Source organism: Mobula birostris, chromosome 20 (genome assembly GCF_030028105.1).
Source record: "Mobula birostris isolate sMobBir1 chromosome 20, sMobBir1.hap1, whole genome shotgun sequence".
Classification (NCBI taxonomy): domain Eukaryota; kingdom Metazoa; phylum Chordata; class Chondrichthyes; order Myliobatiformes; family Myliobatidae; genus Mobula; species Mobula birostris.
The window spans coordinates 1783625-1808486 of NC_092389.1; the positions used below are offsets into that span (position 1 = coordinate 1783625).

Below are 24862 nucleotides of genomic sequence, written 5' to 3' on the forward strand. Positions count from 1 at the left end.
CAGTGTTGCGAGGGATGGGTGCAGCTTTGTTGCTGTGCAGTGTCACATTCAGTTGGAAATTGTTCAACACCCTGTCCTGTGTGAAAAAAGTTGTATCATAAAAACACCTTTGACCACGCATCCATCAGGCAGTTGTCAGCATGGAACGTACTGCAGACCTTGTGGAGGGAAGGACAAATTGGATTAGATCATGAGCAGGTTGTCAAGACCATTTGGCAGAATGTCTCATCGGCCAATATTCACCAAAAAACATTAAGACCTCACTTGGCTGCCACTGAGAAGGGGCCTTCCTCATCAAGTCCTTCCTGCACAGATAGAATCTCATTCCTATCCCTGTTGCCCTCATTTTGGTTACAAAAAGAGCAACTCATTCTGTGCATTTGCAATGAAAGCCAGGGAGAGAATGCAATGGTCCTTGCCCAGGTTTATTACAAGCAGCTGCGTAACAGAGGACTCCCTGATTGTCAGCTTTTCCCAGTGATGCATATTTTGAAAATCAAGTGCTGCTGGAAGATTATCAATTTGGTAATGGATGCACTTTGGTCTGTCCAAAAATTTGTTGGTCTTCTAGTAGAGTGAAATGTCCATTAGAGAACAATGGTATATGGGGTGTCAGGGAGGGGTAGCACCTCTGGTGGGGGAACATATCGCGTCCTTTTCAGGGCAGTTAGTCCACCTTTGGTTCCCACCTGGCACTCAGCTCTCACCTGTGGCTCCCCGTAGCTGTTTGCACGTGACAGCGGCCACACCCCGGGCAACGGCTTCGACAAGCCGGCTAAACCAGGTGAGGGTAGCTGAGGGGTCTCAAACCCTCAGTGAGATAGGGAGTTGTCTATCCCAGCATGTGAAGATAGACTCCGGCGGATTGAGCGGACGAGACCAATGGAAGGTCCAACGGTCAAGAAGGCGGTCTCTGCAAGCGTCATGGAACGTGTAAAGCAGGACAAGACACAGAAGATGTCCTGGTCATCCACTGCGCCTAGTCCCATCTCCAGCCGTCTAGACTCGGTCTTGCCACTGGACCCAGATGGGAATTGGGAAGAGAGAGTGAGGCTGACGCTGCGCACCCCTCCCTCACTTAAATCCAAATCACGCGCTAGTCTCGACACCATCATTATGGTGTCGAGATCCTCATCAACGTCAACGATGGACGAACAACAGAGAACAATGGACATTGGCTATCCTATTTCTTAGAGCCAATGCAGGAAAGTGATTGTTTGAAAAAATGAATTAATCTGAAAACTGCAGCTTTGAATATCAAGCGATAGTGAAATTAGTATAAACAAGTGTGTGAACGATATTGTTTGTGACATTTCATAGCATTATTTACCCTGTTCATCTTGGCCAGAAAATTTCCATATTTTTATAGGATTTGGTATAATGCTTTTTGGTACAAAATGAAAGCATGTAAGCACGTTCCTTTTGATATCCTCCAAGGAAATGTTATCTCTTTTATCTCATGGTGTCTTGGCTGTTAGCTTTTGAATAATATTCTTCTTGCTCTCGTACAAATAATGTTTTGTTCTTCGGAATAGTGATATAGCCATACCTTGGGTTTAATAACTAAATACAGACTGTCATCTCTGAAACACTGTGAAAGGCTACAAGACATATTTCGTGTTTTATGAAAGGAAGCAAGGCTTCATTTTTGATATTAGGTTGAACTTGGACGAACACATTTGGCTTAATGGACAGTGGTTGCAGTCTTACTTCAAACAGAACCCCATAAATCACCAAGAGGGACCAGCAGTAGGTGAACGGAACGTCATCTGCAGATTCCTCCCTGGGATGCACACCAGCCTGACTGGAAAGTAACTAACATTTGCTTCAACTGCTTCATCTACCTAACTATTGTGGAACAGGTCCTTCCAGCCCAATGAGCTGTACTGCCCAGCAACCCACCTATTTAACCTTTGGCCTAATCACAGGACAATTTACAATGATTAATTAACCTACTAACCGTACATCTCTAGACTGTGGGAGGAAACCGGAGCACCCGGAGGAAACCCTTGCTCACAGTGGAAAGCATACAAACTTTCTTACAGAGGATGCTGGAATTGAACTCTGACAACCCAAGCTGTAATAGCACTGTGCTATTTTGGTCCTGGAACTCTTCACACAGCACTGTGGCAGTACCAACACCAGAAAGCTTTCACTATTTCAGGAAATTCTCTCAGCACCGCTTTCACAAGGGCAGTAGATGATGGGCAACAAATAGTGGCCTTGACAGTGAAGCCAGTGTCCAGAAATAAATAATCTAATACATGTGTTCTATATTTTGCACTACACATTTTGTATTTTAATTATTTAAAGTAGCAGTTAAAATTGTGACTGTTTTTCTTGATGTGTTTTCTGAAAGAATTTTCAATTGTACTGGCTATTCTGATGATACTCTTCTGTTATTTTGTCTACTTTCCTGTTCTTGGAACATATTGAACATTGAAACTGCATCCAATCTTTGATTCAGATTCAGATCCATTTTATTATCATGTGTACATGGAAGCATACATTGAAATGCCCAAGCTAAGGTGTACTGGGAGCACAGCACAAGTATTGGCATACATACTGGTGCTAACGTAGCAGAAGAACTTTATCATAGGAAATTAATTACCTAGCAGTTTTTGTACTGATTAGAATAGAAAAGCCTGTAAATTTAATGCAGCACACATAAAAGTTGGCTGGTGAACGTAGCAGGCCAGGCAGCATCTCTAGGAAGTGGTACAGTCAACGTTTCGGGCCGAGACCCTTCGTCAGGACTAACTGAAAGAAGAGCTAGTAAGAGATTTGAAAGTGGGAGGGGGAGGCGGAGATCCGAAATGATAGGAGAAGACAGGAGGGGGAGGGATGGAGCCAAGAGCTGGACAGGTGATTGGCAAAAGGGATATGAGAGGATCATGGGACAGGAGGCCCAGGGAGAAAGAAAAGACGGGGGGGGACCCAGAGGGTGGGCAAGGAGTATAGTGGGAGGGACAGAGTGAGAAAAAGGAGAGAGAAAAAAAAATGATAAATAAATAACGACTGGGGTATGAGAGGGAGGTGGGGCATTAACAGAAGTTAGAGAAATCATTGTTCATGCCATCAGGTTGGAGGCTACCCAGACGGAATATAAGGTGTTGTTCCTCCAACCTGAGTGTGGCTTCATCTTGACAGTAGAGGAGGCCGTGGATAGACATATCAGAGTGGGAATGGGATGTGGAATTAAGATGTGTGGCCACTGGCAGATCCTGCTTTCTCTGGCGGACAGTGCGTAGGTGTTCAGCGAAATGGTCTCCCAGCCTGCGTCGGGTCTCGCCAATATATAGAAGGCCATGTCGGGAGCACCGGACGCAGTATATCACCCCAGCTGACTCCCAGGTGAAGTTTTGCCTCACCTGGAAGGACTGTCTGGAGCCCTGAATGGTGGTGAGGGAGGAAGTGTAAGGGCATGTGTAGCACTTGTTCCGCTTACAAGGATAAGTGCCGGGAGGGAGATCGGTGGGGAGGGATGGGGGGGACGAATGGACAAGGGAGTAGCATAGGGAGCGATCCTTGCGGAAAGCAGAGAGAGGGGCAGAGAGAGAGAGAGATGTGCTTGGTGGTGGGATCCCGTTCCTCTTCTCACCCTGTCTCTTGCCATCCCCTTCTCGCAATTCCTCCGTCTCCGCCGCATCTGCTCTCAGGATGAGGCTTTTCATTCCAGGACAAGGGAGATGTCCTTTTTTAAAGAAAGAGGCTTCCCTTCCTCCACCATCAACTCTGCTCTCAAATGCATCTCCCCCATTTCATGCACATCTGCTCTCACTCCATCCTCCCGCCACCCCACTAGGAATAGGGTTCCCCTTGTCCTCACCTACCACCCCACCAGCCTCCGGGTCCAACATATAATTCTCTGTAACTTCCGCCACCTCCAACGGGATTCCCCCAACTGGAATCTGTACTGGGATGGGGGCTGGCTCCTTCCTTCAGTGTTTGCCTGGTAGAAGTTAAACCACAAACAAGAGAAAATCTGTAGATGTTGGAAATCCGAGCAACACACACAAAATGCTGGAAGAACTCAGCAGGCCAGCCAGCATTTTGTGTGTGTTGATAGAAGTTGAATTACGCACGTCTGTGGCTGACCCACCGCAAGATGAAGAACTGTTGTATACTTGTTCCAGAAACGTTGCTCTGGGACAACATCCCATGCACCATAAGTCTACAGGCCATACCACTCAGGTACTTGGGCTATATATTTTTTGTGACTGTATGTTTTTCTGCTACTATGTGTACTGCTGTGTGTGACTGTTGGTATTGTGTTTTACACCTCGGCTGCTTCGTATGGTTGAATGACAATTAAAATTCAATTTGAACTTGAAGATTTACAAATGGGGTTTTTTCCCTCAAGTCAAGTTTCATATAAACTGTTATCAATCATATACTTTAAATGTTTCAGTACAGTAGATAGAAACAGTTGTTCCATAACAATCATAACAATGACCAAGTGACAATTGGCTGCAGGGTGTTGATTACTTAATGCATTCTATCACTTGAGCTAGAGAGGTTTCATTGTATAGTTCTGCTTTCTCTCCTGTCGCCAGGCAACATGCTCTTCCTTGGTAAGTAAGTACCTGTAGAATGTAGACATTTATTTTGGATGGTCCAAAATTTTTATTGCTATTTGAACATTGGCCTGAATTGTTTTATTTTCATATGCAAAACAATGTTTTCTTTGATATCTACTTCTGTATGTTAAAAAAAAGTACAGGAGTACCTTTGACAATAATTTTTAATTGAACAATTTTCACTGAGAAATGAAGTTGGTTAGCCTTGTATTTGTTTGTGGGGATAACCTATTTCTGTTAAGCAGCTGAAATTATTTAATGTGTTTATAACACAGCAGCCTGTGTTATATAACCAAGTGCATGTACGGTAGTAATTGGTGGTGTAAGTTAATGGAAATAGTGTTATTGCCCACTAAATGAGCCAAGCCTCGGTGTCTGTTTTCCATTGTGTTTAGTTTAAGCAGCTAATGTTTCAAAAACTGCCTGAAAACATGCCTCTCATCACTTTGCATAATTCACCACTTCTCATTGGTCGTATCCAACAATGACAGGAGACTTGTGTGGGAGAGTTTTTAAAGTGGGAACCAAAGGCGAGTGAACTGCCCCAGAATCTACACGACAAATCCCTTCACTAGAGGTGCTACCCCTCCCTGGACACCCCCTACAATCCTGATCTTCTCATTTTTTTCTTTAACAGTGATTCATTTTCTGAGAAACTCATCAAAATTAATAGTATTTTCTGTTGTTTTATTTCTTTGTATTTTCTGTCACCATTGTGTGTCTTCAGTTTTGTGTTCTAAAGTCAAAGTTCCGTTTATTGTCATATGCACAAGCACACGTAGGCACAGGTGCAATGAAAAACTTGTGGCAGCTTCATGGGTACGTAGCATCATAAAAAGAGCATTCACAAGATGAACATAAATTAAACAAATAATACACAATTTTGACAAAATGAACACAATAGAACAAAGTCCATTTTAGTGCAAAGTTTGTTATGTTTACAGCAGCAGTACAGTGCAATACATGATAAAGTATAATGTAATTACAGTTTTGATGATGGGTTCAAGAACTGAATGGCTGAAAGGAAGTGAGACTTTCCTAAACTTTGTGGTGTGGGACTTCAGGCTTCTGTGCCTTCTGCCTGATGGGATGCTGTATGTTGTCTTCTTGAGGCAGTGACTCCTCGAGGTACTGCCAATCATGGGGAGGGATGTGAGTTAAAGTGCAAAATTATACTAGGGCCATCATTGTAGAAGTAATTTTTATTTTTCCATTTATAGTATGTGGGCATTGTTAACAAGGTCATTGTTTATTGTTCATTCTTAAAGAGGTGATGAATTGCCTTAAACTCCAGCCGTTCACCAGGTAAAATATACTACTACTGCTGTGGACTGGGGAGTTTCAATATTTTGGTCAAGGGAGAATGAGCAAAAGGAAATAAATTTATAAATCAGGATGGTATGTGACATGAAAGGGTAGTTGCAGGTCGTGGCATACTCAATACTTTCTGTTGTCTTTTTAGTTGGTAGAACTTATGACTTAGAAAGGTGCTGTTGATAGGTGCACATTGTATATGCTGCATTCTGCACTCACTACACTGCTGTTAGAAGGAGTGCTTGTTTATTTCATAATTAGTACTTATTCTGTGTGAATTAAATAAAGTAGATATTTATTTTACTAACACTTTTGAACTGTTTTCATAATATATGGGTTGAAAAAAATTCCAAAAGCAGGACTAACAAAAGAAAAATAGACAATAGACAAAATAGGTGCAGGAGTAGGCCATTTGGTCCTTCGAGCCAGCACCGCCATTCACTGTGATCATGGCTGATCATCCACAATCAGTATCTAGTTCCTGCCTTATCCCCATAACCTTTGATTCCACTATCTTTAAGAGCTCTATCCATCTCTTTCTTGAAAGCATCCAGAGACTTGGCCTCCACAACCTTCTGGGGCAGAGCATTCCATATATCCACCACTCTCTGGGTGGAAAAAGTTTTTCCTCAACTCCGTTCTAAATGGCCTACCCCTTATTCTTAAACTGTGGCCTCTGGTTCTGGATTCACCCATCAGCGGGAACATGCTTCCTGCCTGCAGCGTGTCCAATCCCTTAATAATCTTATATGTTTCAATAAGATCCCATCTCAACCTTCTAAATTCCAGAGTACAAGCCCAGTCGCTCCAATCTTTCAACATATGACAGTCCCGCCATCCCGGGAATTAACCTTGTGAACCTACTCTGCACTCCCTCAATAGCAAGAATGTCCTTCCTCAAATTTGGAGACCAAAACTGCACACAGTACTCCAGGTGTGGTCTCACCAGGGCCCTGTACAGCTGCAGAAGGACCTCTTTGCTCTTATACTCAATTCCTCTTGTTATGAAGGCCAGCATGCCATTAGCTTTTTTCACTGCCTGCTGTACTTGCATGCTTGCTTTCAGTGACTGATGTACAAGAACACCTAGATCTCGTTGTGCTTCCCCTTTTCCTAACTTAACTCCATTTAGATAATAGTCTGCCTTCCCGTTCTTACCACCAAAGTGGACAACCCCACATTTATCCACATTAAACTGCATCTGCCATGCATCTGCCCACTCATCCAGCATGTCCAAGTCACCCTGCATTCTCATAACATCCTCCTCACATTTCACACTGCCTCCCAGCTTTGTGTCATCGGCAAATTTGCTAATGTTACTTTTAATTCCCTCATCTAAATCATTAATATATATTGTAAATAGCTGCGGTCCCAGCACTGAATCCTGCGGTACCCCACTGGTCACTGCCTGCCATTCCGAAAGGGACCCGTTAATTGCTACTCTTTGTTTTCTGTCGGCCAGCCAATTTTCAATCCATGTCAGTACTCTGCCCCCAATACCATGTGCCCTAATTTTGCCCACTAATCTATGTGGGACTTTATCAAAGGCTTTCTGAAAGTCCAGGTACACTACATCAACTGGCTCTCCCTTGTCCATTTTCATAGTTACATCCTCAAAAAATTCCAGAAGATTAGTCAAGCACCATTTCCCCTTCGTAAATCCATGCTGACTCGGACCAATCCTGTTACTACTATCCAGATGTGTCGTAATTTCATCTTTTATAATTGACTCCAGCATCTTTCCCACCACCGGTGTCAGGCTAAGCGGTCTATAATTCCCTGTTTTCTCTCTTCCTCCCTTCTTGAAGAGAGGGACAACATTAGCCACCCTCCAATCCACAGGAACTGATCCTGAATCTATAGAACATTGGAAAATGATTACCAATGCATCCACGATTTCTAAAGCCACCTCCTTAAGTACCCTGGGATGCAGACCATCAGGTCCCGGGGACTTATCAGCCTTCAGACCCAACAGCCTATCCAACACCATTTCCTACCTAATATAAATTTCCTTCAATTTATCTATTACCCTAGGTCCTTTAGCCACTATTATATCTGTTCATTCCATATAATTCTTTACTCAGTGATGGGCTTATTTTAATAACAAACTTCACTGACCAATAAAAAAAGGAGCATTGCTTGTGCATTTAGTTATGTATACTTTGGAAGTGGAAGTAAAGCTTTGATTCAAATCTGATTTCTCAGACATAATGATCAATCTAATTAGCAATGGCATTCTCCATTAACTTTGTGATAATTTTCTATTCTCCAACTATTGATCCCCAAAAAAGGCATGCTTTAGTAGTCACCACTTCAATAAGATATTTAAGTGTAAACTGCAATAAATGTTAATTTTGTCACCTCGCATCAACGTATTGACCTTTTCTATTTTTGAGGCAAAGAAAAAGATGAAGAACCACAAAAAATGTAAAATGGGAAAAGAGGAAAGTTTGTATACTTTGCTAAACTTGGCAGCTTTTCAATATTTGCATGTTGCTACTCCATAAGGAAATTAAAATTGTGTTTTACTTTGTGGTTCTTTGATAGGTATGTACTTTTGTACGTTTGTATTAGACTGAGTTGTTTTTTTCCCGAACAAACTGAAGTGGCATTCTTTTCACATTTCAAAAAGCTCCAGTAATCTGGTGCTCCATAGTTTGCCAATCCATATGGTTTGGCATCTGGTTGACCAGGTAGAGTGTCCAATAAAGCCACTGCGTTACAGCCTTGCTTTTATATTCTTATCCTCTTAAAATACAAGCAAACATTGCATTTGCCTTCCTCATCTGCACCTTACAGAATCCTGCAAGTGGACTCCCAAGTCCCTTCGAATTTTCTCCTTGTCTAGAAAATAGTCTATGCCTTTAATTCTTCTACTGACGTGCATGACCATACACTTCTTAACACTGTATTCCTTTTCCCACTTCTTTGCTCATTCCCCTAGTCTGCCCAAGTCCCCCTGCAGTCCCCCTGTTTTCTCAACACTACCTGATTCTCCACTTATCTTTGCATAATCCTCAAACTTGGCCACAAAGCCATCAATTCCATCATCCAAATTTTTGATATACAATGTAAAAAGAAACGGTCTCAACACTGACACCCACAGAACACCACTAGTTACCGGCAGCTGATCACAAAAGGCTCCCTTTATTCCCACCCTTTGCTTCCTGTCAATAAGCCAATGTTCTATCTATGCTAGTATCTTTCATGTACTAGTACCATGAGTTCTTGTTAAGCAGCCTTGTGCATGGCACCTTGTCAAAAGCCTTCTGAAAATCCAAGTACACAGCATCCTCTGATTCTCCTTTGTTTATCTTCCTCAAAGAATTCTAACAGATTTATCAGGCAGGATTTTCCCGTCAGGAAACCATAATGACTTTGACCTATTTTATCATGTGCCTGCAAGTACCCCAAAAACACATCCTTAACAATTGACTCCAACTTCTTTCAACTGAGGTAAGGCTAACTGGCCAATAGTTTCCTTTCTTCTGCCTCTCTCTCTTCTTGAAGAGTGGAACGATATTTGCAATTTTCCTTTACTCTGGAACCATTCCAGAATCTAGTGATTCTTGAAATATCATTGCTAGTGCCTCCACAATCTCTTCAGCTACCTCTTTCAGAACCCTGGGGTGTGGTCCACCTGGTTCAGGTGACTTATCTACCTTCAGACCTTTCAGCTTCCAAAGTCCCTTCTCCCAAGTAATAGCAGCTACACTCACTATTGCCCCTGGCACTCTTGAATGTCTGGCATATTGTTAGTGTCATTAACAGTGAAGGCTGATGCAAAATACGTATTTAGTTTGTCATTTCTTTGTTTTCCATTACTACCTCTCCAGCATCACTTTCTAGTGGTTCGATATCTACTCTCCCCTCTATTTTCTCTTTGTATATCTGAAAAATCTTTTGGTGTCTTCTTTGATATTATTAGCTTACCTTCGTCTTTTTGCTCCTTATCGCTATTTTAGTTGCCTTCTGTGGTATTTGAAAGCTTTGCAATCCTGCAACTTCCCACTAAATTTTGCTTTATTATATGCCCTCTCTTTTGTTTTCATGTTGGCTTTGACTGCCCTTGTCAGCCACGGTTGTGTCATCTTTCCTTTTGAATGCGTCTTCCTTGGTATGTATCTATCCTGCACCTTCCGATTTGCTTCCAGAAACTCCAGCCTTTGCTGCTTTACCATTATCCTGCTAGTGTTCCCTTCCAATCAAGTTTGGCCAGCACCTCTCTCATGCCTCTGTAATTCCCTTTACTCCACTGTAATACTGATGCATCTGACTTTAGCTTCTCCCTTTCAAATTGTAGGGTGAATTCTAACATATTATGATCACTGGCCCCAAAGTGTTTCTTTACTTTAGGCTCCCTCATCAAATACGGTTCATTGCACAACAACCAGTCCTGGATATCTGATCCCCTAGTGGGTTCAACCACAAGCTGCTCTAAACATAAGAACGTAAGAAATAGAAGTAGGACACCTGGTCCATTGAGCCTGCTCCGCCATTCAATAAAATCATGGTTGATCTGGCCATCGAATCATCTCCACTTACCTGCTTTTTCCCCACAGCCTTTAATTCCACTACTACGCAAACATCTATCCAACCTTGTCTTAAATATGATCAAGATCACAATATGATACAGTTCACTTTGAAATTTGAGAAGGAGAAACTAAATTCCAATGTGTTGGTATTTCACCAGAATAAATAAAATAACAGTGGCATGAGAGGGGATCTGGCCAAGGTTGACTGGAAAGGGACACTAGTAGAAAGGACAGCAGAGCAGCAATGGTTGGAGATTTTTTGAAAAATGAGGGAAGTGCAAGACAGATATATTCCGAGTAAGAAGAAATTTTCAAATGGAAGAAAGACACTACCGTGGCTGACAAGTCAAGTCAGAGCCAAAGTAAAAGCAAAAGAGAGGGCATACAATGAAACCAAAACTAGTGGCAAGATAGAGGATTGGAAAGCTTTTAAGAACTTGCAGAAGGAAACTAAGAAAATATTAGGAAAGAAAAGATGAATTATGAAAGGAAGCTGGTGACTAATATCGAAGAAGATACCAAAAGCTTTTTTAAGTATATAAAGGGTAAAAGAGTTGAGGGTAGATATAGGACCAATAGAAAATGACGCTGGAGATATTGTAATGAGAGAGGCAGAGATGGCAGAGGAACTGAATGCGTATTTTGTGTCAGTCTTCACAGTGGAAGACACCTGCAGAATACTGGACTTTCAAGAGTGTCAAGGAAGTGAAGTATGTGCAGTGAAAATTATGACTGAGAAGGTGCTCAGGAAGCTTAATGGATAAATCTCCTGGACTTGATGGAATGCACCCTCAGGTTCTGAAGGAAGTAGTTGGAGAGATTGCGGAGGCATTAACAATGATCTTTCAAGAATCGATTGATTCTGGCATTGTACCAAATTACTGGAAAATAGCAAATGTTACTCTGCTACTTAAGAACTTAAGAAGGGTGGGAGGCAGCAGAAAGGAAACTATAGACCTGTTAGCCTGACATCAGTGGTTGTGAAGTTGTTGGAATTGATGGTTAGGGATGAGATTATGGAGTACCTGGGGGCACATGAGAAGATAAGAAACCATGCTGGCTTTGGACTGAAAGGAAAATCCTGCCCGACGAACCAACTGCAATTTTTTGAAGAAATTACAAGCAGGGTAGACAAAGGAGATGCAGTGGTGTACTTGGATTTTCAGAAGGCCTTTGACAAAGTCCCGCATGTGAGGCTGCTTAGCAAGATAAGAGCCCATGGAATTACAGGGGAGTTACCAGCATGGGTGGAGTATTGCCTGGTAGGCAGAAAGCAGAGAGTGAGAATAAAGGGATCCTATTCTGGCTGGCTGCCGGTTACCAGTGGAGTTCCACAGGGGTTGGTGTTGGGACCGCTGCTTTTTACAATGTATGTCAATGATTTGAATTATGGGATTAATGGTTTTGTGGTTAAATTTGCCAATGATACAAAGATAGTGAAGGAGTGTTGAAGAAACAGAGAGCCTGCAGAGAGACTTAGATAGTTTAGGGGAATGGGCGAAGAAGTGGCAAATGAAATACAATGTTGGAAAGTTAGATGGAGAGAGAATTCAAAATGCAGAGATGCAAAGGGACTTGGGAGTCCTTGTGCAAGATACCCTAAAGGTTAACCTCCAGGTTGAGTTGGTTGTGAAGAAGGCGAATGCAATGTTGGCATTCATTTCTAGAGGTATAGAATGTAAAAGCAGGGATGTGATGTTGACACTCTATAAGGCACTCGTGAGACCACACTTGGAGTATTGTGTGCAGTTTTGGGTTCCTTATTTTAGAAAGGATATACTGACATTGGAGAGGATTCACAAGAATGATTCCAGGAATGAAAGGGTTACTGTATGAGGAATGTCTGGCAGCTCTTGGGCTGTATTCCCTGGAGTTCAGGAGAATGAGGGGGGAATCTCATAGAAACAATCTGAATGTTAAAAGGCCTGAACAGATTAGATATGGCAAAGTTATTTCCCATGATAGGGGAGTCTAGGACAGAAGTGCATGACTTCAGGATTGAAGGACATCCATTTAGAATGGAGATGCGTGAAATTACTTTAGTCAGAGGGTGGTAAATCTGTGGAATGTGTTGCCATTAGCAGCTGTGGAGTCCAAGTCATTGGGTGCATTTGAGGCAGAGATACATAGGTTCTTGATTAGCCAGGGCATCAAAGGGTATGGGGAGAAGGCAGGGGAGTTGGGATGACTGGAAGAATTGGATCAGCCATGATTGAATAGCGGAGCAGACTTGATGGGCCGAATGGCCTAATTCTGCTCTTATATCTTATGGTGTTAAATATATTTACTGAGGTAGCCTCCACTGCTTCATTGGGCAGAGAATTCCACAGGTTCACCACTCTCTGGGAAAAGCAGTTCCTCCTCATCTCCTAAAAGTTGCTGGTGAATGCAGCAGGGCAGGCAGCATCTCTAGGAAGTGGTACAGTCGACGTTTTGGGCTGAGACCCTTTGTCAGGACTAACTGAAAGAAGAGCTAGTAAGAGATTTGAAAGTGGGAGGGGGAGAGGGAGATCCGAAATAATAGGAGAAGACAGGAGGGGAAGGGATGAAGCCAAGAGCTGGACAGGTGATTGACAAAAGGGACAGGAGAGGATCGCGGTATGGGAGGCCTAGGGAGAAAGAAAGGGGGAGAGGGGAAGCCCAGAGGATGGGCAAGGAGTATAGTGAGAGGGACAGAGTGAGAAAAAGGAGAGAGAGAAAAAAAGAATGTGTGTGTGTATATAATAATTAATAAATAACGGATAGAGTACAAGGAGGAGGTGACTTCCCTAACTTCCATTAATGCCCCACAACTGTGGCTGACAAGGGAAGTCAAAGCTATTGTAAAAGCAAAAGAAAGGGCATACAACAAAGCAAAAATTAGTGAGAAGATAGAGGATTGGGAAGTTTTTAAAAACCTACAGAGAGCAACTAAAAAAAATCATTGGAAGGGAAAAGATGAAATATGAAAGCAAGCTAGTAAATAACATCAAAGTGGACAGTAAAAGTTTTTTTCAAGTATGTTAAAAATAAAAGTGAAATGAGAGTGGATATAAGACCACTTGAAAATGAGGCAGGAGAAATAATAATAGGGGACTAGGAGATGGCTGATAAACTAAATGAGTATTTTGCGTCAGTCTTTATTGTGAAGGCACTAGCAGTTTGCCAGGTGTTGTAGTGTGTGAAGGAAGAGAAGTGGGTGCATTTACAATTACAAGAGAGAAGGTGCTCAAAACGTTGAAGGATCTGAAGGTATATAAGTCACCCAGACCAGATGAACTGCACCCTAGGATTCTGAAAGAGGTTGTCGTAGAGATTGTGGTGGCATTAGAGATGATCTTTCAAAAATCGTTGGCATCTGGCATGGTGCCAGACAACTGGAACATTGCAAGTGTTACTCTACTCTTTAAGGAAGGAGGAAGGCAGCAGAAAGGAAATTATAGACGAGTTAGCCTGACCTCAGTAGTTGGGAAGATGTTCGAGTCAATTGTTAAGGATGAGGTGATGGAGTACTTGGTGACACAGGACAAGATAGTACAAAGTCAGCATAGTTTTCTTAAGGGAAAATCCTGCCTGATGAACCTCTTGGAATTCTTTGAGGAGATTTCAAGTAGGATAGATAGAGGGGATGCAGTGGATGTTGTGTATTTGGACTTTTAGAAGGCCTTTGACAAGGTGCCAGACACGAGACTGCTTGCCAAGTTAAGAGCCCATGGCATTATCGGAAAGTTGCTAACATGGTTAGAGCATTGGCTGATTGGTAGGAGGCAGCGAGTGAGAATAAAAGGATCCTTTTCTGGTTGGCTGCCTGTGACTAGTGTTCTGCAGGGGTTGGGTTGGGACCACTTCTTCTTATGTTGTATATAAATGATTTAGATGATAGAATAGATGGCTTTGTTGCCACGTTTGCACGTGATACAAAGATCGGTGGAGGGGCAGGTAGTGTTGAGGAAACGGGTAGGATGCAGAGGGACTTGGACAGATTAGGAAAATGGACAAGAAAGTGGCAAGTCAAATACAATGTTGGAAAGTGCAGTTTGGTTGTAGAAATAAATGTGCGGACCATTTTTTAAACAGGGAGAATATCCAGGAATCTGAGATGCAGAGGGACTTGGGAGTCCTTGTGCAGAACACCCTAAAAGGTAACTTGCAGATTAGGTCGGTGAGGAAGGCAAATGCCATGTTAGCATTCATTTCAAGAGGTCTGGAATACAAGAGCAAAGAGGTCTGGAATACAAGAGCCTACTGCCAATCAGCCACAGCTTTAACCATGCTGGAATCTTTTCTGTAATACCATGGGCTCATAGCTTGTTAAGCAGCCTCATACATGAACACAAAATAATCTCATAGAGGGAGCAGAAGTGGAGAGAGTGAGCAGCTTCAAGTTCCTGGGTGTCAAGATCTCTGAGGATCTAACCTGGTCCCAACATATTGATGCAGTTATAAAGAAGGCAAGACAGCAGCTATGCTTTATTAGGAGTTTGAAGAGATTTGGCATGTCAACAAATACACTCAAAAACTTCTATAGATGTACTGTGGAGAGCATTCTGACAGGCTGCATCACTGTCTGGTATGGAGTGGCTTCTGCACAGGACCGAAAGAAGGTGCAGAGGGTTCTAAATTTAGTTGGCTCCATCTTGGGTACTAGCCTACAAAGTACCCAGGACATCATCAAGGAGCAGTATCTCAGAAAGGCAGTGTCCATTATTAAGGACGTCCAGTACCCAGGGCATGCCCTTTTCTCATTGTTACCATCAGGTAGGAGGTACAGAAGCCTGAAGGCACACACTCAGTGATTCAGGAATAGCTTCTTCCCCTCTGCAGTCTGATTGCTAAATGGACATTGAATCCTTGAACATTACCTCTCTTTTTTTTTAATATACATTATTTCTGTTTTTTGCATGGTTTTTAATCTATTCAATATATGTATACTGTAATTGATTCATTTATTTTTATTCTTGGTGTTCACCTGGCGGAAAATCTCACCTGGCCCCTCAACACCAGCTGCATAGCAAAGAAAGCCCAGTAGCTTCTCTACTTTCTGCTAAGGCTGAGAAAAGTCCATCTCCCACCCCCCATCCTCACCACATTCTACAGAAGTTGTATTGAGAGCATCCTGAGCAGCTGCATCACTGCCTGGTTCAGAAATTGCACCATCTCAGATCGTAAGACCCTGCAGCGGATAGTGAGGTCAGCTGAGAAGATCATCGGAGTCTCTCTTCCCGCCATTACAGACATTTACACCACACGCTGCATCCGCAAAGCAGACAGCATTATGAAGGACCCCACGCACCCCTCACACAAACTCTTCTCCCTCCTGCCATCTGGCAAAAGGCACCGAAGCATTCGGGCTCTCATGACCAGACTATGTAACAGTTTCTTCCCCCAAGCCATCAGACTCCTCAATACCCAGAGCCTGGATTGACACCAACCTACTATACCCTCTACTGTGCATATTGCCTTGTTTATTATTTATTGTAATGCCTGCACTGTTTTGTGCACTTTATGCAGTCCTGGGTAGGTATGTAGTCTAGTGTAGTGTTTGTGTTTTTTTTCTTACGTAGTTCAGTGTAGTTTTTGTATAATTTCATGTGGCACCATGGTCCTGGAAAACATTGTCTCATTTTTACTATGTTCTGTACTAGCAGTTATGGTTGAAATGACAATAAAAAGTGACTTGATTATTTCTATATTATGTATTGCATTGAACTGCAGCTGCTAAGTTAACAAATTTCACGACACGTACCAGTGATAAGGCCAATTCTGATTCACTGCTGCACATCGTTCGCAACTTGTATATCAGTGTTCATTAAAAGTAATCAAGCATGCAGAAAGTCACACAACAGGAAATGCTGCTGTACACAGTAACTTCCTGTTGTTCAACTGGAGCATTATTACTGTTTTGCCATTGGAAACAAAATATAGGGGTAAGTTACCACACGTTATTACTGACTTGTGGAAGTATGATATTACTAAATATGGCTGGTAGCCTACTTAACTTTAGTTACCTTTTCCTGTGGCACAGTCACATGGCTCCCTCGAAGTTTTCCTTTGCCCTATGTCATCTTTTGCATATTTTACATGAACCGCTGCAAGCATTCAAAATACTTTTAGTAAATCTTTGCAAATATTGTTAATGTGGCACTTAATGTACTTGGTCAATCATGCTTCAGATGTGCCAATCTTGAAGTTTGGATCTATATTTCTAAATATTTGTGTGTATGATCTCTAAGTTAGTTTGTGGTTTGTTGTAAAGATTGAGTGATTTAAGTTGAGCAGTATAATTACAAGTAGTCTGCTGTGTTTATGTAATGTTAATAGAAATAAAAAATGTTGAAACTATCACCTGTCTACCACCTCCCTGCTTCTAACTTCATTTCCCTCCTCCACCCACCTGTCACCTGCCAGTTTGTACTCCTCTCCCTCCCCTACCTTTTAACTCTGGCTGCTTCCCCCTTCCTTTCCTGTCTTGATGAACGGTCTCAGCCTGAAACATCGACTCTTTATTAATTTCCATAGATGCTGTCTGATCTGCTGAGTTCCTCCAGCATTTTGTGTGTGTTACTCTGGATTTCCAGCATCTCCAGAATCTCTTGTGCAAATGTTGAAACTACTTGGCTTATTCAGAGGATCTGTGGATCGACATAACGGCTCACCTCTGTGACCTTCATCAAAATGTTTGCAGCAATACAGTATGTTCTGATGTAAGGACATTGAACTGAAATGTAAACTGTTTCACTCTACACAAATACTGACCTTTCCTAGCATTTTTAAATTTATTTCAGATGGCTAGTATCCCAGTATTTTGTTTTTGCATTAGTATGATTAAACTCTTCTGATTTTTAAAAGGTTTTGTAGCTTTCCAAAAATATATTTTTGATTAGTTTATAAGTAATTTACAATAAGCATTCAAATAAAATAGTTCCAAATTTTAATATATTTTTGAGAAGCTGATTTTTCACTTGTTTGGAAATAATTTAAAGGCATCATAATCTAGTGGTTAGCATAACGCTATTCCAGTGTCAGGATTATATTTCATTGCTGTCTGAAAGGAGTTTGTATTTTACTAATGTTAGTATTGTCAGCAGAGCTAATTTTGTGCTCGTACAACAAAAGGGAAGCATTACTGTAAAGCTGATAAAAGTTTAAAGTGTAAAGTAAATTTATTATCAAAATACATGTATGTCATCATATACCACCCTGAGATTCATCTTCTTGTGGACATACTCAGTAAATCCAGTAACCATGATAGAATCAATGATAGACTGCACCAACAGGGCGGACAACCAGTGTGCAAACTCTGACCTCTTATGAATTAGAAAATTAAGTGAGGTTTTAAAGTGAACAATGTAGTATAATGTCAACATAAAAAGTAGGAACCAGAGTTAAATATGCTGTTGTTGCTGGCTATCTGTTGATCATGTTCACCATTTCAGTTAAAAGTGCTTTCCTTTGTGAAAAGTAGTCACTTACTGAATAATTAATTGTTTCAAAATGTCCTTGAAGTACCTATTGTAGAACTCCGATCTCTGCGCTGGACAGTTGGGCATTCCAAGTCCATTCCTGAGACTTGTGATCTCTAAGTACTGTAATTATTGTACTCTTTCTTCAAAAGACTTCAATCATTTTGCAGAAATGTAGATTACTTTTTCTGTTTTAGTTTGGGTTTTAAGCATCCGTTCTCTAACTGTTTACCTCCATTAATGACAAGTTGATTCAGTGACTTTGTTGTAAATAGTTTTCACTTCTTTAAGCTGCCCCTCAATGGAATAAGAGTCAGCTTTATCATCACTGACATAGGTCATGGAATTTGTTGTTTTGTGATAGCAGTACACTTTATGACATAAAAATTACTATGAGTTACAAAATAAATTAAGAGTGCTAAAGAGGAATAACGAGATGGTGTTCATGGACTGTTCAGAAGTCTGATGGCAGAGGGGAAGAAACCGATCCTAAAATGTTGATACGAAGAATTCTGCAGATGCTGGAAATTCAAGCAACACACATCAAAGTTGCTGGTGAACGCAGCAGGCCAGGCAGCATCTCTAGGAAGAGATACAGTCGACATTCCGGGCCGAGACCCTTCGTCAGGACTAACTGAAGGAAGAGTTAGTAAGAGATTTGAAAGTGGGAGGGGGAGATCCAAAATGATAGGAGAAGACAGGAGGGGGAGGGATGGAGCCAGGAGCTGGACAGGTGATTGGCAAAGGGGATATGAGAGGATCATGGGACAGGAGGCCCAGGGAGAAGGAAAAGCTGTGGGGGGGGGGGAACCCAGAGGATGGGCAAGGAGTATAGTGAGAGAGACAGAGGGAGAAAAAGGAGAGAGAGAGAAATAATAATAATAAATAAATAACGAAGAAGATGTGGGGATTAACTCAGGTTGGAGGAACAACACCTTATATTCCATCTGGGTAGCCTCCAAGCTGATGGCATGAGCATTGACTTCTCTAACTTCCGTCTAACAACCGTCTGCAGCCTCTTTTGTTCCGGCACATTGGAACTTCCATATCAGGCAGTGACACAACCAGTCAGAATATTCTCCATCATACATTTGAGGAAATTTGAAGTTTTAGTGACATACTATGTCTCCTTTAAAACTCTGAATGAGGTACATCTGGTGTGTCTTCATCTTTGCATCAATATGGTTACCCTACGGAGATCCTTTGAGATACTGACGCCCAGGAATTTGAAGCTGTCTACTCTTTCCACCACTGACCTCTCAATGAGTGTTGGTGTGTCATCTCCTGACTTCCCCATTCTGAAATGTGCAGTAAATTCCTTGGTCTTGCTGGCATTGAGTGTGAGTTTGTTGTTGTGACACCTTTCAACCAGCTGATCGATCACACTCCAGTATGCTCCCTCATTGCTATCTGAGTTTGTGTCAGCTGTGGTGTTTTCAGTGAATTTGTAGATGACGTTTCAGCTGTGCTTAGCCGCACAGTCATGAGGTTAGGAAGAGTTGAGCAGTGAGCTAAACAGGCATCCTTGAGGTGCGCCTGTGTTGAGTGTCAGCCAGTCCCAATAATGTTCTAACACTACCTTCCCTGTTTGTTCTAATGTGATTCCTTCCATTCATATGTTCGACTGATAAGAAAAATATCTAGCAAGTTTCTGTGGTGATAATGGAGCTTAATCTTATCCTTCAGTGTGACCTTTTGAGATTGCATTTTTAAGTATACATTCCTCAAATTAATGCGAGATTACTTCATTGTTTGTCTTTCCCATGTAATATTTTATGTTTTATGTGCTTAATATCCAAAAACCTGGTATTTTTATTTATATTTTCACTCCAGCAAAGCTGCCCCCTTGTGTCAATACCAGTACCCCCCTCCCCCCACCTTGTTTAAACAATCTTCACTGTTTGCATTTAGCTGGAGCACCTCTTGTATAGCCTTTTTGTTTCAGTAGAAACCCATGAAATCTCTATAAGCTTCTATAATGCAAATGAAGCCCTTTTAATAAATCTGAAGCTGAATTTAAAACAATAATTTACTTGTTCTCTAAATTTAAGGTATAAAGATAAAAACTTGGCATGTGGTTTTTTGGATCATTTTTGTAGTTTATCTGTTTAGCCTCTAAAAGTGCCCCCCAACTTTTTATGAACTTTGGACTTTCAAATTGGGTGTTAGGAAATGGATTAATTGACTTTGTGGGCCTTATTTGTGTTAAATTTTATCTAAAAATGAATCAAAACCACTGATACCACTAATTGTCAATGGTTCTCTTTCTTTATCCCTATTTGTCTACTTAGCTGGGTTCGGTTTGTGACCCTTTCTAGTCTGTAACAGGCAACTTTCTAGTCTAAGATGTAATCCCCCAAAGAGTGCAATTGTTGCACAGCTCCTTGGATGACTATACCTGGAGCACCAAGCTCATGACTTGTTATCCCCTTGTTAATACAAATTGGCTTTTAGTATTTCATTAAAATGACATTATAAATTATTGCAAAATCTAATTTGGTGACATTGTTCAAGGGATATATATTTACCAGTACAGTGAGAGAGAAGAACAAAAGATCTGTGTAGCACCTTGTCGCATTAGAGGATGCCTTTGTGTATTTGCTTTAAAATATGTTGTAGGTAATTAGCTGATTATTGTCACGTACCAAATTGCAGTAAAAAACTTTGTTTTCTATGCCATTCATACAGTCACTTCCAAAAGTACATCAAGGTAGTGGGGGCACTTTCTTTATAGGGCCTCTGCCCCTTCCCTCTACAGTCCTGACGAAAGGTTCTGGCCCGAAACATCGACTCGTCGTTTCCACGAATGCTGCCCGACCTGCTGAGTTCCTCCAGCGTGTTGTGAGTGTTGCTTTGATCCCAGCATCTGCAGAGTATTTTGTGTTCATCTTTATAGTACAGGAGGTCTGTTCAAGAGCTTTATAACAATGGGATAGAAGGTGTCCTTTTTCAGGCTTTTGTATCTTCTGCCCAATGGAAAAGGGAGAGAAGTGAGGATGAGTGAGGATGACTGGGAAGGTAAATAAGGTGTATTATTATCATCACATGTACTGAAGTATAGTGAAAAGCTTTGTTTTGTATGCCATCTAGACAGATCATTTCCATCACATTAGTGTATTGCGTAGAATAGAAAAACAATAACAGAATGCAGAATAAAATGTTACAGTTACAGAGAAAGTGCAGTGCTGGCAGACAATAAGGTGGACACCAGTGATGAGGTAGATTGTAAGGTTAAGAATCAATCTTGCAGTACAAGAACCTTTCATTTTACTAGAAGCTTTACTGAAGTTATGTTGGCCACTTCCTTGGGGCAGTGGGAAGAGTTCATGGAAGGAGGCTGGTTTTCATGATAAACTGAGCTGTGTCAACAACTCTGCAACTTCTTGTCGTCTTGACAGAACAGTTGCCATACCATACCGTGATCGATCTGGATAAAATACCTTCTATGTCAGCGGTCCCCAATCACCGGGCCGCGGACCGGTACCGGGCTGCAAAGCATGCGCTACCGGGCCATGAGGAAACCATATGATTTGGTGATATGAGTCAGCTGCACCTTTCCTCATTCCCTGTCACAGCTACTGTTGAGCTTGAATGCATGTGAGGTCATTATCCGCGCGTTATCCGTGTCAGTGCGGGAAGGAGATCAACTCCTCGAGCTTGCAGATGACGGCGGGCTGAAAAGTATGTTTGACATAACATCTCTGCCGGCATTGTGGATCAAAGTCAAGGCTAAATATCCTGAGATAGCCACAAAAGCACCGAAAACGTTGCTTCCAACATATTTCTGCGAAGCGGAGTTTTCTGCAGTGAATTCAACGAAAACTAAACTGCGGAATAGACTAGACATAAGGAACCCCCTTTGAGTATCGCTGTCTCCCATCACCCCTCGATGGGACTGTCTTGTTGCAGAGAAACAAGCCCAGGGCTCCCACTGATTCAGCGATATTGGTGTGTTGAAATGATTGTATATGTTCATACGGGGAAAATATGCGCTGTGTGTTTAATATCCAAACGTTACTTAAAATGTTATGATGCTATTGACTTATATAACCATATAACAATTACAGCACGGAAACAGGACATCTCTGCCCTTCTAGTCCGTGCCGAACGTTACTCTCACCTCGTCCCACCGACCTGCACTCAGCCCATAACCCTCCATTCCTTTCCTGTCCATATACCTATCCAATTTTTCTTTAAATGATAATATCGAACCTGCCTCTACTACTTCTACTGGAAGTTCGTTCAACACTGACTTCAAGCTCCCTTGTCCTCCCCTGATAATTGATCTATCACTGTATTCAGGCGAGGAAAATATGCGCTGTGTGTTTAATATTAAATTTGTTCGATAAACCCTTTTAGAAACGAAACTGAGTGTATTAGCCACTTATCACCTATATTCTGGTCGTGATTAACCCCCCCACCTCCACCGAACAGAATCGCCAAAAACAATTTGCAGGGAAAACAATCGGCAAGCGCATGCATACGCAGGTTATGCATGCGCACTGGTGCACGCGCAAGGCTTCATGATCATTGTAGTCTTTCTCGGGGAGAACACAACGTATTTGACTGCTACTCTTGTCCATTGGCAACCCTAACATCGACCCCCCCCCCCCCCTCCCCCGGTCGACCGGTCCGCAAGAATATTGTCAATATTAAACTGGTCCGCAGTGCAAAAAAGATTGGGGACCCCTGTTCTATGTAACATAAATAAAAATTGGTGAGGACATGGACATTTCCTTAGCCTTCTGAGGAGGTACAGGTGCTAGTGTGCTTTGTTAGTCATTTCTGGCTATCCATCTCATAGGATGATGATGGTTCCTTTCAGTCAGTTAGTGGTGTTTGATATGGGCATCCTGGAGTGGCTGTACAGGCCGATCCTTGACAGGCACTGCTTGCCGCATACTTGGCAGGTGAGGCCTGGAGGGGCAGCAGGGGCAGAAGCTCTGTTGTGGCGCTTCCTGTGCCTTTCCTCTGTTGCCTCGTTGAGCTTGTTCTCAGCAGTGTCCACACCTTTTCTGGTGGCGTCTCTCAACTGTGAGCGATCTTGAGCCAGATCCTCCCATGTTGATGGGGCAATGTCAGCTTTCTTGAGGCTCCTGTGCAGAACATCCTTGTACCGTAGTTGCGGCCTCCTCGTTTTCGGGTACCACGGGACAGTTGGCCGTACAAGATGTCCTTGGGCAGTCTTCCGTCAGGCATTCTGACAACGTGTCCTGCCCAGCGCAGTTGGGCTGACATCACCAAGGTTGAAACTGCTGGCATTCTGGCTCGAGAGAGGACCTCGGTATTGGAGACCTTGTCTCGCCAGGTGATCTTCATTGGAGAACGTAGGTGACACTGCTGCAGTTGGTCAAGCTGGCGTAAGTGTCTCTGACATGGGCACCATGTCTCACATCCGTATAACAAGGTTGATATGACAACGGCCCTGTATATCTTGCACTTGGTGGCTGACCTGACGTTCTGTGACCAAACTTGATCTTTTAGCTGACCAAAGGCAAGGCAGACTTTTCTGGTTCTTGACTCCATCTGTACATCCAGAGAAGCTGAGGATGTTATGCTGCCCAGGTAGCAAAACTTGTTGACAGCATTGAGACGAGTGTCATCAATGAGGACATTTGGTTCTTCGTAGCTTGAGCCAGGAGCCGGTTGGTAAAAGACTTCAGTCTTTTTCAGGCTGGTTGTCAGTCCGAAGCTTTTGGCTGCACTGGCAAAGTGACTGGTGATCTCCTGTAAGTCTTCCAGAGAGTGGGCAACCAGTGCACAGTCATCAGCAAACTGTAGCTCATGCACCACTATGTCCTTGACTTTTAATTTTGCTCTCAATCTTGCGAAGTTGAGGAGCCCGCCATCAGCCCTCGTTTGTAGGAAGACCCCTAACTTCAGGTCTGATGTGGCATCCTGAAGAACAGCAGTGAAGAATAGTCTAAACAGAGTAGGAGCCAAAACACAACCCTGTTTTATGCCGTTGCTGATGGAAAATAGGTCTGACAACTCACCACACATGCTGATGCCTTCCATGCCTTCGAGGAACCGATGGATGATGTTGATTAGGTGTGGGGGGCAACGGAATTTTGGTAGAAGCTTCCACGGGCCATCTCTACCAACAGTGTCAAACGCTTTGGTTAGATCAGCGAATGTGGCATCGAGACTTCTCTGCTGCTCAACACATTTCTCTTGGAGCTGCCTCAGTGAAAAGATTATGTCCACTGTACTACAGCCTGTTCGAAAACCTCACTGGCTTTCTGGAAGGATGTTGACACTGATGTTGGACACCAAGCGTCTAAGGATGATCTTTGCGAGGCATTTTCCCGCAACTGATAGAAGAGAGATGCCATGGTAATTCTTGCAGTCTCTCTTGTCTCCCTTGTTCTTGTAGATGGTCATAATTGATGTGTCTTTGAAGTCTTGTGGTAATTCTGCAGCTCCCCACAACTTTGTGAACAGCTGGTACAGGCATGATGTACCAGCTTCCCATTAGGCGACTGAAGGGCAGGGAAGGAACTCTGACTGCAATGCTTTCCATAAAGCTTTACAGATCTCTGAAATTATGGAAGACACATTTCGCACGAAAAAAGACGCTCGCGTCTTGTTTACCCCGAGACTACCATGACCACGAAGCCTTGCGCGGGCAGGTGAGTGCGCATACGTGACGTGCGTGAATTGCTGAGCGACACAGACACACCAACGCACAGGTATAAATGCTCACAACGCACGTAGGCCACTTGCATAGGTTACAGCGTCCAGTTAACGCAGAAGTATAAACTAGGCTTTAGAAGGTCTTGCACAGATTGGTTGCTCTCATCAAACCAGTCCTGATGCTTACGCTTGACTTTCCCCGAGGTGTCCTGGGCAGCGCTGTAGACTGTTTCTTTGAAGGCATTCCAGCGCTCAGTAATATCATCTGGTGGGTTCTCAACCAGTCTGCTTAGGGCAGTTTCCATAGAGGATTTCAGGACAGCAGCACACTCGCGATGTTTCAGTTTGGTGGTGT

At 42.6% G+C, this 24862-nt stretch overlaps 1 protein-coding gene across 15 annotated transcripts in view; it reads left to right on the plus strand.

Annotated features, from left to right (window-relative positions):
* Positions 1-24862, plus strand: part of sik3 (SIK family kinase 3) — a 444540-nt gene that overhangs the window by 124227 nt on the left and 295451 nt on the right. The window contains exon 1 of one of the 15 annotated variants that reach the window (XR_011889799.1): positions 16317-16335. The exons of 13 other annotated variants lie outside the window; for them this stretch is intronic. The gene's annotated coding sequence lies outside the window, so the exon portion shown is untranslated. Of the gene's footprint in view, positions 1-16316; positions 16336-17093; positions 17113-24862 lie in introns of those variants that run through there. One more of the 15 variants, XR_011889805.1, reaches the window with a different exon arrangement.